The sequence below is a fragment of the Micromesistius poutassou genome (genome assembly GCF_964030765.1).
Source record: "Micromesistius poutassou genome assembly, chromosome: 1".
Taxonomy (NCBI): Eukaryota; Metazoa; Chordata; class Actinopteri; order Gadiformes; family Gadidae; genus Micromesistius; species Micromesistius poutassou.
The window spans coordinates 5,944,684-5,952,067 of record NC_140271.1 but is presented as its reverse complement, the minus strand read 5'-3'; the positions used below and the strand labels follow the sequence as shown (position 1 = coordinate 5,952,067).

General features: G+C 48.1%; 1 non-coding gene across 1 annotated transcript; it reads right to left on the bottom strand.

Moving 5' to 3' along the window:
* Positions 1–1,585: 1,585 nt before the first annotated feature.
* On the bottom strand, positions 1,586–1,668 carry AC3HAE_007838 (transfer RNA leucine (anticodon CAG)). Its single transcript has one exon. It is a non-coding gene; the product is annotated as a tRNA-Leu (tRNA).
* Positions 1,669–7,384: the final 5,716 nt, after the last annotated feature.

Below are 7,384 nucleotides of genomic sequence, written 5' to 3'. Positions count from 1 at the left end.
AACAGGATGAAAACAGCAGAATTGGTTTTGCAGTTGGTACATGAGTTTCAGGTTGTGCACATTGTGTCTGAATTAATGTGCTTAAACAATTGTGAAAAACTGTAAACTTATCACACCAGTGTTTAATTGATGCTCTCTAAGAGATATTCATATGATAGCTGTGTTTATCGTTTTGGTGGAAAGAATCAGTTTTGAGAAGAGAGAACATGGATTTGAGTGCAGTGTTTCATTTTGAAAGAGATTTGTGGAGTTTTGACAATTTGCGGAGTTTTGTGTGTGTGTGTGTGTGTGTGTGTGTGTGTGTGTGTGTGTGTGTTTCATGAGTCTGCTCTAACATGTCTTGGCCTTTGAGATAATTCAGAAGGGGTTATGTACATTGTGGGTAGAAGAGTAGAGAGAGAGAGAGAGAGAGAGAGAGAGAGAGAGAGAGAGAGAGAGAGAGAGAGAGGGAGAGAGAGAGAGCGTGGGCGGCAGGCTGCAGCCCGGCTGTTTAAAGGCGTTGATAGTTTTTTAAGCTGCGCGCTGCCTCTCTGTTAAACGCGGCCACGGGGTGACGGTAATATTCAGATTAATAACACGTTGCCGGGACGACGGGCTGTTAAGAGTGCTGGCAGCACCGTGGTACCTGGAGGACACACACACACGCACGCACGCACACACACACACACACACACACACACACACACACACACACACACACACACACACACACACGCACGCACACACACACAAGGAGACACACATGCATGCATGCACACACACACACACACACACACACACACACACACACACACACGTGCAGACACACACAAACATTACGTACAAATGCACAAACACAAACACACACATGCATGCACACACACATGTGGGGTCACACACATGCGCACACACACACACACACACACACACACACACACACACAGATGCATACATGCACACACAAAAAGCCTCACAGTCTTGTATATGTGTAACCCTTGTTTAATAAGCATACGAAAATAAAACAGCTAACTTTCTTATTCATGATATTTTTCACCACAAGCAAATAAATATACATCAAATAAATCAGGTTAATTCACGAGAGACTGAATATCGCCGCGGGTTGATGACATCACCGGGTTCAGTATTATTACAATATTCCTACGAAGTCTGGGTGGGTTTCATGTTCCAGCACTTGAGTTGTTTTCATGCATTTAATAAATGTTCATGCATTCATGTCACCCAAGGCAAAGGCTTCCTAATGTGGATCTCAGGAGGCGACTCAGACTGAATGTCACTGCGTCTCAGCTCGGAGCTCTGGGCTGGAGCTAGTCTGTTAAGTAGTCTGTTAACTAGTCTGTTAACCTTTCACTTGTTTTACTGTCAAAATGGGGTGTTGATTATCATTAATTATTAGTTAATCTCCTGGTTTTAACTAATTAATTATTAGTTAATCTCCTGGTCTCACACAATAATAATAATAATAATAATAATATTATACGATTATTATCCATTTTATAATAATAACAATCGTAATGTAGGATCACGAAAGGAGAAAAAGAGAAAACGTTTAATAATCTCAGAATCGGGTGTAAATTCCAAAAGTTATTGTCAGAAGTGGGATTCGAACCCACGCCTCCAGAGGAGACTGCGACCTGAACGCAGCGCCTTAGACCGCTCGGCCATCCTGACATGCTGTTATGTTTTGTGGTTGCAACTATTAATAGCTAATATTAATTAATACTTCATTCTCAAAAGTCATGAATGAGTGGAAAACTGCAGTCAGGAGTATTTGGCGTATTGTTCTGATTGATATTATTATAATTGATTGTTTGATTTAGAAATAGAAACGGACGGTTTTAAAGACCAGTTAATTATCGCAGTCAGGCCGAGCTAGTGTTGTTGAATATAGGCCTAACTTTAAATCAGATTATTAAAACGTTGTCTAATGGTTGTCTCATGAATGCATTAGGCCAGGAAATAATTAACAATTATTCGCTAAAGGCAAAGTGAATGGAGCCTGAGGTGAATAATTGTTTTATTATATACTACACGTGAACACTCCAAAAATGAACAAGATAACACTTTTTGCCGGGATTTATTTGTTTTTATTACCGTGACGAGACGACCGTCAAACAATATCCCGAGTTTGAGATCTCAATCATGGGATATTGCCCAATATCCCGAGGTAGCGAACCAATCAAATTGGGTCATTTTAGGACGTTCAAGTGTCGCATATAGGCTACTAATCCATTTTATTAATGTGTTAAATTGTGTCATGAATTTTATGTAAAAAAACAACCCTTTTCTTAGATTTCACAGAATAACGTCATTTGAATGTGTTTATATCTTGCTAATGTAAAAGATAACTTTCCTCATGTTGTAAGTTGAAGTGTTGATAACATAACAGTTCCAGGTTGATTTGAAGTCTCGTTAGAGAGAGTGCGTGTGAGGGTGCGTGAGAGAGTGAGTGAGAGGGTGCGTGTGCGTGTCAGGGTGCGTGTGAGGGTGCGTGAGAGGGTGTGTGTGAGGGTGAGGGTGCGTGTGAGGGTGAGGGTGTGTGAGAGGGTGCGTGTGAGGCCTCTGGGTTAAATGGAGCAGTAGTAAACACCGTGGCGTCCTGCTGGATGTAGCGGACCCCCGCTGAGCCTCGGTGTTGGCGCCGCTAGACGGGCGCCGCGTCTTTCACACACACTCTCACATGCACCCTCACATGCACCCTCACATGCACCCTCACATGCACTCTCTCTCTAACGAGACAAATCAATCTGGAACTGTTATGTTATCAACACTTGTTAACACAATGTTATCAACACAACTTACAACATGAGGAAAGTTATCTTTTACATTTGCAAAATGCCTGGGGCCGGCGTGGGGGCCATCTGGGGCCCCAGAGGGCCACACAGTGGGAGTGTCCAACCTGGGGTGGAATGAGGATATGGAACGTACCAACCGGTGTAGAGCCGCTCTGTCAACTGAGCATCGAGGGTTAAACCAGCCTGGAATCCTCAGGCCCAGCAGGACCAAGAGAGAGAGAGAGAGAGAGAGAGAGAGAGAGAGAGAGAGAGAGAGAGAGAGAGAGAGAGAGAGAGAGAGATGGAGAGAGAGAGAGAGAGATGGAGGAGAAGGGGTGGAGAAGGTGATTCATGCGTCACGACGGGCAGCTGAGGCTTGTTTGGAGCCATCACAGACGCCTCCGATAGACAGATGAAGGACAAGCCATGTGACCACTGCCTTCAACACACACACACACACACACACACACACACACACACACACACACACACACACACACACACACACACACACACACACACACAGACACACACAGACAAAAACACACAGCCGACGAGAGGACCCTGAGCTCTACATTCACACACATGAGCGCCCCGTCCTCTACGACCCATCTGGGTCCTGGGCCTCACGGAGACCTCCAGACTCCGGGCCGCCCAGCAGGGTCTGCGGTCTGAAGAGCCCTCAGAGCCCTGGGCCCTCACAGCCCGTCCTCTGAGGACCTGGGGAGGGGGGAGATCCATCAGTGAGGACAGAAGAACCATTCTTCATCTCCTTCTTTTACAGATCTCCCCGTCAGTGAGGGGGGGGGGGGGGGGGGGTACGAGATGTAATCCTGGTTCTGCTGCACAGAAATACACAGAAACCAGCAGCGATAAGGACTATAAATAACCCCCCAAACCATGAGCAGCTTCCCCCCCTACATGCGACCCCCCCCCCCCCCCCCACACGGTTTCCCCCCCCTCCTTCCGTTGGCCCCGTTGCTATGGAAGTCTCCCCTCCTCCTCATTGGCTGTCTTGTCTCTCCTCGTCTCTAATTGAGTTATTGTGTTTCTCTAAAGTGGTGCTCAACTCACAAACAGCCCCCCTGACACACACACACACATCACCTTGTTTCAGTGGTTCTTTGGAAACACCCAGTTCAGTTTTCTCTCTCATCCCTCGCCCTCCCCCTCGCACCTCCCTCCCTCCCTCCCTCCCCCCCATCCCTCCCCCCTCCCTCCTCAGGCGGCTCCGTGGCTCCGCCTCCGTAGCAGGTCCTAAGGTCAGGTGTGTGTAATTGAATAAAAAAAGGGACAGCAGTAGAGGAGGAGGAGCTCAGCGTGGAGATGGAGCCAGACTCTGCTGGGTGCTTCACCTGGGCTAACCTGTCTCTGCTTTTATTAGCTCAAATCAACACATCTAAATATAACCAAAAGAATCCTCCCACTCACACACTGCCACAGAACACATCCACAGAAACACATCCACAGAAACACATCCACCACAGAACACATCCACAGAAACACATCCACCGCACACAGAAACACATCCACCGCACACACAGAAACACATCCACTACACACACAGAAACACATCCACCACACACACAGAAACACATCCACATAACACATCCACACACACACACACACACACACACACACACACACACACACACACACACAGAAACACATCCACAGAAACACATCCACCACACACACAGAAACACATCCACCACACACAGAAACACATCCACCACACACAGAAACACATCCACCACACACACAAAAACAAAAACACATCCACCACACACAGAAACACATCCACCGCACACACAAAAACACAAACACATACACCGCACACAGAAGCACATCCACCGCACACACAGAAACACATCCACTACACACACAGAAACACATCCACCACACACACAGAAACACATCCACATAACACATCCACCACACACACACACACACACACACACACACACACACACACACACAGAAACACATCCACAGAAACACATCCACCACACACACAGAAACACATCCACCACACACAGAAACACATCCACCACACACACACAGAAACACAGAAACACATCCACCGCACACAGAAACACATCCACTGCACACAGAAACACATCCACTAGCAGAGCCATGGAGCTTCATGTGTTTGCATACAGGAGCCATGGCTCTCACACCCAATAACAGAAAGCGATGGTGACAACGTCAGTCAGCAGCAGAGGAGAGAAGCAGCAGGAGGATGTGTTCCCTTAATCAAAACAGCTGAAGATCCTCTCGTCCTTCTCTGGTCCAGCTCTGGGGACCTGAGGAGGAGGAGGGGGGGGGGCTTGAGGAGGAGGAGGAGGAGGAGGAGGGGGGGGCTGGAGGAGGAGGAGGAGGGGGGGGGGGGGGGGGGGGCTTGAGGAGGAGGAGGAGGAGGAGGGGGGGGCTGGAGGAGGGGGGGCTGGAGGAGGGGGGGCTGGAGGAGGAGGAGGGGGGGCTGGACGAGGGGGGGGGGGGGGTTGGAGGAGGAGGGGAGGGGGGAGGAGGAAGTGGGGCAGGAGGAGCAAACACCAGTCCAGTCTGGATGGTGGTCACTGGTCACCACATGGTCACTGGTCACCACATGGTCACTGCTCACCACATGGTCACTGGTCACCACATGGTCACTGGTCACTGGTCACCACATGGTCACTGGTCACCACATGGTCACTGGTCACTGGTCACCACATGGTCACTGCTCACCACATGGTCACTGGTCACTGGTCACCACATGGTCACTGGTCACTGATCACCACATGGTCACTGGTCACTGGTCACCACATGGTCACTGCTCACCACATGGTCACTGCTCACCACATGGTCACTGGTCACTGGTCAACACATGGTCACTGGTCACTGGTCACCACATGGTCACTGGTCACCACATGGTCACTGCTCACCACATGGTCACTGGTCACCACATGGTCACTGGTCACTGGTCACCACATGGTCACTGGTCACTGGTCACCATATGGTCACTGGTCACTGGTCACTGGTCACCACATGGCTGCCGTCCCTTCCATCGTCTCCTGCTGGGCGGAGACCATGAGGACGGAGAGCAGTGGAGACACAGCCCATATTTAAAATGTCAATAATAATAATATCAATAACTAATAATATCAATATTAGTCTCCGTCAGGATGTTCCCTATAGACCTCACACCTCATTGCACCCTGGGGTGGGCCTCCTGGCTGGGTAAACCCTTTACTCATTCACTCCTTCACTGACTCCGCCCTGTGAGTGGTGTGGTGTACAGTACCCGGCTCCTCCTACACATTGTTACGGCTTCAACTTACTTCAATCTTTGTCTATCATGGCCAGCGATCAAATGACTTTAAATCGGTATTGAATTAAGGCTAGATGAATTAGGATTTTTTTCGTGCCCATAAATACTTATTTTTCAGGTATACAATGATTTATTATATATTATATATATATATTATTAGATATTATTATATATTTATTATCTATATATTCCTGACCGGGTCCAGCCGTGCAGGGCGGGGCCTCACTGAGGGAGGCGTGGACCCCCAGGGGCCCCACGGACCCCCATGGACCCCCACGGACCCCCACGGACCCCCAGGGGCCCCACGGACCCCCAAGGACCCCCATGGACCCCACCCTGAGTGCTGGTGTCTGGATCCAGTCTCCATCTGGCAGGCATTAAGAACAAGATGGTGCTGGCTGGCTGAGCCCCCATTGGCCCGTCGCTCTCCTAACCCTCCAATACCCAGAGAGATAGAGGCCTCCTGCTCCTGGGCAGTAGGTGGGTGGGCGTGTGTGTGTGTGTGTATAGGCATGTATGTATGTGTGTGCGTGTGTGTGTATAGGCATATATGTATGTGTGTGCTTGTGTGTGTATAGGCATGTATGTGTTTGTGTGTATGTGTGTTTGTGTGTGTATAGGCATGTATGTGTGTGTGTGTGTGTGTGTGTGTGTGTGTGTGTGTGTGTGTGCAGGTATGTGTGTACCTGTGTTCCCTCTCTATGGTTAACTCTGTCCTAGTTCCATCTCACATTGTCCTGTGTGTGTTCTGACTTCAGTTTGCTGTTTGTTGACTTGTTGTTCCTTTAGGTCACATGTCTTTAGGTCACATGTCTTTAGGTCACATGTCTTTGGGTCACATGTCTTTGGGTCACATGTCTTTAGGTCACATGTCTTTGGGTAAAAGCGGCTGGTTGAAACGAGCCAATGACAGAGTGTAACATCTGTGTGTCATTGAGCCAATAGGAGACAGCGTTGCATCCGTGTTTTGGAAAAAGAAGAGAACCCTTGAGAGCCTGGAGACCGTCTCATCAGATGGACGTGGAATAGGAACCACCACAGGAAATCAAAGAAAAACCATAAGACCTAAACTGTAAGAAGAGTTATATTTTCAATGTACATCCACTCAGTTTTTTACACAACAATATATTTTCATCTCTCAAAAAATACAAGGAGTCATGCAAATATAACACTTTTGTCTGTTGATGGACTTCACTATTTTAAGCTTTCTCTGCTCTTAAACCTTTAGGACATACATCATTGCAAGTAATAAAATCCACACCATATATTCCCCATAACAGCCCCCGCACCCCCCTCAAAATAA